The 7,782-nt window shown below is 41.4% G+C and overlaps 1 protein-coding gene across 1 annotated transcript in view; it reads left to right on the top strand.

Annotated features, from left to right (window-relative positions):
- Window positions 1-2,625: 2,625 nt before the first annotated feature.
- cdh6 (cadherin 6) overlaps window positions 2,626-7,782 on the top strand; it is a 73,383-nt gene continuing 68,226 nt past the window's right edge. Inside the window, exon 1 of the mRNA XM_046408512.1 lies at window positions 2,626-2,757. The gene's annotated coding sequence lies outside the window, so the exon portion shown is untranslated. The remainder of the gene's footprint in view (window positions 2,758-7,782) is intronic.

Genomic DNA, 7,782 nt, shown 5'->3' with positions numbered 1-7,782 from the left:
TACAGACATGCAGATGGAGGTAGTCTGTAGCCAGCCATTGGTAGATTTGGACATGGTGGAGTATCATGGCAGGCAGCAAAGTGATTTCTAGCCCTCAGGGGATTGTCAGCTTGGACTTTATAGAACAGGCTCCTCAAGTGGCACCTTGCCGGTAGCACCCATGGTGCAGCTTATTGGTGCAGAAACAGGGGTGAAAACTTTGTAGATCTCTGATACTTTGAGAACAGCCAGATCCAGAAACTCACCACTGCATGTGTATAGTACAGTCTTACTTGAAGACATAAATACATAAGCTATCCCATGAACATAGCTCACTTTCACTTACTCTGTCTATCATTGTTCTCCAGACTGAATTTAAGCAACATATGGAGATGATAACAAGAGTTTATGAAACATGACGTGTGTGTGTAGTTGTATTACATGAATTGCAATTACATTATTTTCCGATTCGACTCAAAGTTCTTGGCTTGTACCACAGCTGCTTGTCCTCTGTGCAGCTGAGTACTGGGAGGAACCACTGGGATTTTGTGCTGGGATTAATGTGCTGACTGGAACAGGAGAGCAGCACAGTGGTGCACAACACCGATCCAGCCAGACATGCATCTGTGATGCACCAGCTCACTGAAGGTCGAGTGCTTAAGCTGCATCTGGAAGCAAATGAAAACAAAAGACTGTTCTTTTCTGTTAGTTTGCCTTCGTGTGATAATGCGGAGCTACGCTATACAGACAAAAGTACTGGGACACACCCCTTTATTACTGGATTCAGGTGTGGTATGGGACTGTTTTTCAGGGGTTGGGCTCGGCCCCTTACTTCCAGTGAAGGGAAATCTTAATGCTTCAGCATACCAAGACATTTTTTGTCATGCTCAGGTCATTATAAAATTAAACTTTTTTCACTCAAATAAGCAAAGAATAACAAGAGTCATGGGCCTTCAAGTGGTACAGTGGTACCCTAACCCTAACCCTAACCCCCAGTGGAGGGATGGCCCACAGCATCATCGTAACTTTTTTAATTGCCAGTATTTTCTATCTTATTGAACACAGTAAAAACAGTCAAATAAAATTCATGATAAGGAAAGGAAAAAAAAAAGTTTATGTCAACCTAGTTTTGTCTGTGATGCTCAAAAGAAATGACTAACAAGATTTAAGTAAGAAAGATTTATTCAGGAAGCAACACATGTAAAGCACAAGATGGGCAGATCTTTGACAGTGGAAAAGCAAAAAGTGATGACGCTCATCATCCAAACATGTCAGTCAAATCCAAAACAGCTACCTTCTTCTGAAGTCCACCGAAATATATGTGAAGAAAAAACATCCAGCTGTCTATTGTGTCTGAAAATGAGATTTAAGAAAGTGATGAGGCTGAACCAAAACAATAAAATTATATACACAGTATAGACAAAGGTATTGGTACACCAACAGGGACTTTAATGCCATTGCATCTCAACCAGACAGCTTTGCAGCTATAACAGCTTCCACTTGTCTGGGAAAGCTTTCTACAAGATTTTGAAATGTTTCTGTGGGAAATTTGGCCCATTCATGCAGCAGAGCATTTGTGAGGTCAGACACTGATGATGGACAGAAGGGCCTGACTCACAGTCGCATCCCAAAGGTGTTCAGTAGGGTTGAGGTCAGGACTCTGTGTGGGCCAGTCAAGTTCTTCCACACCAAACTCATCCAACCATGTCTTTATGGACTTTGCTTTGTGCACTGCAGTCATGCTGGAATAGAAAAGGGCCTTCACCAAACTGTTGTCACAAAGTAGGAAGCATAGCATTGTCCAAAATGTCTTGGTGTGCTGAAGCATTAAGATTTCCCTTCACTGGAAGTAAGAGGCCGAGCCCAACTCCTGAGAAACAGCCCTATAAAGAGGTGTGTCTGGATACTTTTGTCTATGTAGTGCAAGTTGTTAAATCAATACAATTATTTTACAAATGCTACAGAGAGCTTAGTATAATGAATGGGAAGTGCGGAGTAAAACGGTGGGTTTATGTAGCTACGCTTTTATGGATCCTCATTTGATCCATTGTTGATATAAAAACACTGACTGGTGCAGCTTTAGGTTTTAAAAAAAAAAAAATAAAAATAAAATTTGGAGATTTGAGGGTTCTTTAATCAAATAGTAGTCTTTAAAATCATGTACAGCATTTTAATCATCTGGAATGCTGTGCCACGGTGCCATTGTGCCCAGCAGATATTTACACAGGCTCGAACGGCAGCCTTCAGGTGTGACACCTGCATGGCACTGGCTTCAGCCTGCCAGCTGCAGCTCATTAAAGTCTGTCGGAAACAACACCTCAGTTCACATGCTCTTCATGCTGAGCTGTCTTCAAATAACCCAAAGTTCTCCTTTAAGAAAGCAATCATCTGGCTTGTAAAAAAAAAAAAGAAATAAATAAATAACGGCTGATTGAAATGTGTCGGTCGGTTGGAGTTGGGGTTGAAGACTGGTGTGTGTGTGTGTGTGTGTGTGTGTGCCTGAGCACGTGAGCGCGCGTGTGTCCCTTTAATCACCGACAGGACCATAATGACCAATCAGCAGGCATTTCAACTACTCAATTTGTTGATTTGGTGAGGTGGGGGAGTGCGCGGGTAGGCGGGGGGGGAGAGATGGGGGGAGCGCGGCAGAGAGAGAGAGAGAGAGAGAGAGAGAGGGAGGGAGGTAGAGGCAGAGAGGAGAGAGGGTACAGGCGGAGGGAGCAGCAGTCCGTCTCCGGTGGTTGTTCTGGTTAAAGCTCCAGCCTCGGGCACACAGCGGTAAGTGGCACTGGCTTTACGCTGCTTTTTGTTTTGTTTTGTTTTGTTTTTTCATGTTTGTTTGTTTTTTGTTGTTCTTCTTCTTCTTGTTTTTACTGTCTGTGGCTGTACAGACACTCATGTACATCTTTCACCTTTTTGTTTTCATGCTGTTGATGTAGCGGTCGAAGTCTTGATGATTTCGGAGCTCTTGTATGAGATGTGATTCGCTGTGGTCCTTCGCGAGCACCGCCGCTGGCACGGTGACGACGGAGGGCACGCGGACACCGTGCGTGGCTACTTCATTGACAAAGTGGGAAAAGGGGGAAAATGATGGCAACTGAGCTAGTTAACAACTTTAATTCATGTATGGCTTTCTTCGGTTGCCTTTTTGGGACGGGTTTAGAAACGCTAATTAAAATAAATTCATTTATATGTTTTAAAAAATATATATTCCTAATTTCCCCATTTCTCTTTATTCCATGTTTTATAGGAAATCTAACATCGCCGCAAAAGGGCAACTTTAATGGAAGCTATCGTATTAACAGCGTCGTTTTTATAAATCACTCACTCGTACTTTTCTAAATGTGAAATAGTGATTAAAAGGAACATATGTGGATAGGTTCATAGGCTAACAAGTCGTATCAAAACAACTTTACTTTCAAAATCCATCTGGCAAAGTTTTAGATTTTGTCAGGTGTGGTGAATCTTCTTCACGCGCAAATCTAATTATTGCGCAGTAAAATACCGCGGCAAATTCGCTGCTGTGTGACTGGAGGCATAGAGCAAAAATGTTTCAGACACTGGAAAAGGTTGAAACATGAATGCAGTGGTGTTCGCTTTCTTTTTCACTCGCTGTGTTTTGAACCCACAGCGAGACAGGGAGGCTCACTGAACTACACAGGGGCTGGAGAAAGAATGGACTGATGCTCATCCTTTGCGACTGATTTTCTTGTCTGGTTGTCTTCTCTCTCTCTCTCTCTCTCTCTCTCTCTCACACACACACACACACACACACACACACACACACACACACACCCATGCCCTCACATCTCATGCAGCATCAGTCAGATAAAATACCCAACCTATTTTTTGTCTTAACCCACGTCACATTTACATGATAAACAGCAATGTGTGTGACTTACCATTCCCTGATGTCTGCCTGCTTTGGTGACTTGCTGTATGTGGTGGCTGGTAATGAGAGTTTCTGTCGGATTGAGTTAGAGCCAGCGGTTCCATATGTGTGTCGTCTCAGGCGGCTTGAGTGGACATGGCAGCAGGTTTGGGTCAAACGGCGACGGCGAATCAGGCTGTTCAGTGGGGGATTTGACCTGCTGGGAGTGCTGGAGGGGTGGGGTGTGCAACATCTGGCCAGCTATGTGACAACATTGTTGATTATAATGTTAATCACCAAAAAAAAAATCCAAGTTGGCAGATAGATCTTTCGGAGGTTAGCAATTTTCTGTATATTTCTTGTTTGATGACCATTTTTACAGCTAAATGTCTATCCAGAAATGTAGAGCCGACTTTGAATCGACTGCATTAATTCCGGCCTACTTCTCCGATGGCGTAAAAGCCTCTGAAAGCAGCATTTAGTCATCATAAAACGCTCCACTGAAAGAGCAATTTCACTCCTAATGAAATAAGTTTGAGTTTTTAAAGCACGACGAAGCTTTGTTCGTTAATTTTACAGACTGATACACCTGAAGGTGCCCAGACAAAACACTAGGAATGCTTTTTGTGATTTGACTGACACCAAAAACTGGCCCAGTACAGCAACAGTCATTTAGCTGTTAACATCGTAGCTGTTGAATCAGGGCTTATTCACTCTGTGGAATAAGAAAGAATTTTACTGCGGTGAACTCTTAGAATTAAATGATGGTGGAAACCTTCAGTGGACTCATTCTCAGTGTTGCCTTGTAATTCAGACCCCTTGTTGAGATGCATTGATTTATGCTTTGTAGGATTGTGGGGTTTCCCAGCATGCATGGAAACGCCTTAGAAATGTACTTTGCGCTGGCATCCATCATCCCTATTACGTGGCCTGAGTCAGTCCTCACAGACATTCCTCACTGACTCAGATGTGACCTCGGTGCAGCTTAACAGTCTGACACTTGCATCTTTGAGAGAGAGGGAAACTAAAAGTTGCCCGTAATGAGTTTATTGTAACTATTAGCCTGACTAAAGACTCAGAAATTTGGTAGGCATCCAGTCCATCGAGCTGTTTTATTCTCTTCAGCTGTGAGAATTTGCTACTGCCATAATCCCGTCTCACCGGTACACTTCTCTAGGCAGCAGTGACCAGGGGGAATTTGTTCGATAAATTATATTTTAACAATTTTTGTGGTGGATAGCAAACATATAGTAAATTTACCAGAAGACGCTGCCAATTTGTTAAAAGGTATTAAGTCCTGTTCTTCTGGATGCTTTTGCCAAAAAGTGGGAACATTAATAGATTATTTTTCTACTTAGATGGACATCCAATCTGTGCTGGTGGACTGTGCAATCTATTAAAAGTACAGTCACTTGGCTAATATTGACACTGATGGAGAAAGTGAGTGGGAAAGCTTTACAGTGCCTGCATGTACCAGGATGTATTGTTTGTGACCACTGTGGTCAACTCTCAGAACAATAGGCGACTTTGTGTCCCTCAGCTTAGTCTGTAAGGCAACACTGCTTTTAAAGCAGGATTCAAATCCCAAGGTGGTCCTGTCATAAACCACGACCGTCTTTAATCTAAAAAAATAATAATGATGCGACAGCAGTGGGCCTTACATGGCGACCAACAGCTGACTGAAGTGTAGTGCGCTTACTGTAGGCTATTTTAATGTGGCAAAATTAATAATCAGCTCCCACAAACTCCCAAGTTCTGGAGGATTTTGATTGATCGCACTTGCATGTTTTACAGATGCCTACAGTATTGTTAGAGCACAATACAAAAACAGCAGAATAGATGTAAAAGCCAAAAGCATAGAAGCATGTTTTTGAAAACATTTCGAGTTGTGCTTCTGCTTTTTCTCCATGTTCTTGAGCAAATTCATCAGTTCAAATATTCCACTTTTTAAGTGAGCATGAAGATGATTTCCTTTGGCTTTAGAAACAGTTTGACAAAAGGGACGCTTGTATTTTTCCAGTTCTTTCAAGCGCATCAGTATTTGGTTTGGAAGATTGCGAGATGCAGAACTGGTCACTGAGTTACCTTTTTTTTTTTTAATCAGAAAACATATTTATTCCTTCACAAAGCTCGACAGGATGAATGAAGGATGAAGAGCAGTGGTAAAAATAGCACAAGATAGTATAGAAATATTTCGCTTTAAACTTTAAATGAAAGAAGAAAGAAACTCAAATAACAAATAAGTTAAGAAAAAAAATACTGATTATTTGAAGGGCTTAAGGAAGCATGAGAAAGAGGTTTATGGAGGAAGATCAACTCTGCCGGCTTCGGATATCCGGGCAGGTCACTCCAAAGCCACAGAGCCATGATGGCAAAAAGCTCAGTCACCTTTAGTCTTAGCCTGGACACTGTCATAGGTCAGCTCAGTGATGCAGTCAAAAGTTCAGTGTGATAACCTGGAGCCAGGCCAGGAAAACATTTGCACATAATCAGTGCAAAAATAAGTGAAGCCCTCAGTGAGGAACAGGGAGATATCTGGCCCTCCTTCTTTTGTTGTAGGTGAATGCCTTGCTTCAGCACTCTCACCGCACTGGAGGCGTTCTCTTTTTGGTTAAGGCGAACAAACAGGGCACCGCAGCGGTTAAAGGCAAGAAGAGATAAAAGCATGTAATCCTCTGTATCGCTGAAAAACTCAGGATGGATCTAAGTATAGCAATGCTCCTGAGATGACCAGAAAAGCCTGAATGAACAAGTATTTTAGTGTGTCTTTTCAAATTAGGGCCCGGAAAAGTGCCCGGTGTGTTTATTAAGCTGACTGAGGGCGAGCTCAATCTGTCTGATATTTTTTAATCTTCTTTTTTTTTGAGGACGGCTTAAGTCAGTTTTGTCTTTTTTTTGTCAACGGCAAACAAAAGAGATGCCACTTGGTTAGCAGTAATGCCATTCTGTTTGTAGTGGAGCAGCAGGATTAGATTGAGGATTGAGGAGCTGTTATTGAGACTGTGGCAGGAGATCCTGGTTGGTGACTAAAATACAGTTTCATTAAGTTGCTTAAATGCTTTGGTTTTGGGACACATAAAATGAAAAACAAATGACTCTAAACTGAATGTCTTTGAGTTTGCACTTAGTTCAACAAAACAGGAAGCCCCCTTGAAGTTTTCATGCTCATTTGTTTTCATTCATGAATTTAATATTTCATAGAAAGTAATGATTATTTGAAAAAAAAAAACCAAAACGATTCTGCAGATCAAGTAGAATTTAAATAACTGTTATCTGCAAAATGGAAATAATTGTTATCCTACATATTAACGTAGCTTCTTACAGTACTGTAGCCTGTTTAATGTGAGAGATCACAGGCAGCATTAAGGCTGGTTTACCAACCGGGCAAAGGGCTCCAGTGGCCAACAATGTGGCAAGTTCATGTATATCAAATGGATTTGCTCATTTGGTTAGCTACAAGTAAAGGATTTTATTTTATTTATTTGCTTTTTTGCTTTTCAAGTCCATTATGAACAAAGGAACACCAGTCATTATTGTGGCCCAGTTGTGTAGAGGGGCCCCTTTATGACACTGTGCATACAGTCGAATTGAGATTGTTTTTTTTTTAATAAATTGCCACACATTAATGAATAAATAAATTGACAAACAGAAAAACTAGATCCAGGTTCTACTGTTTTGATCAAAGGTCAGAAGGGACCAACAAAGCGAATTTAGAATGACTAGTGAACCTTTCACTTCTGTTGAACAAACATATGATTCAACTTTTGACTGTGAGAACTTTGTCCTACAAGTGGGTAATTTATAAAAATATAATAGTCTGTCTCAACGCTGTCGGTCTATGATGGTGATGAGTTGGGGGGGGGGGGGAATCATTGGACAGAGTTAAGTGTATCAACCACAAAGAGAGAAATGCTGTTGATGCAAATGCTGTT

The sequence above is a fragment of the Scatophagus argus genome, chromosome 13, assembly GCF_020382885.2.
Source record: "Scatophagus argus isolate fScaArg1 chromosome 13, fScaArg1.pri, whole genome shotgun sequence".
NCBI classification, from domain to species: domain Eukaryota; kingdom Metazoa; phylum Chordata; class Actinopteri; family Scatophagidae; genus Scatophagus; species Scatophagus argus.
Note: the sequence above shows the minus strand (reverse complement) of the source record. Positions and strands in the feature narration are given on the sequence as shown.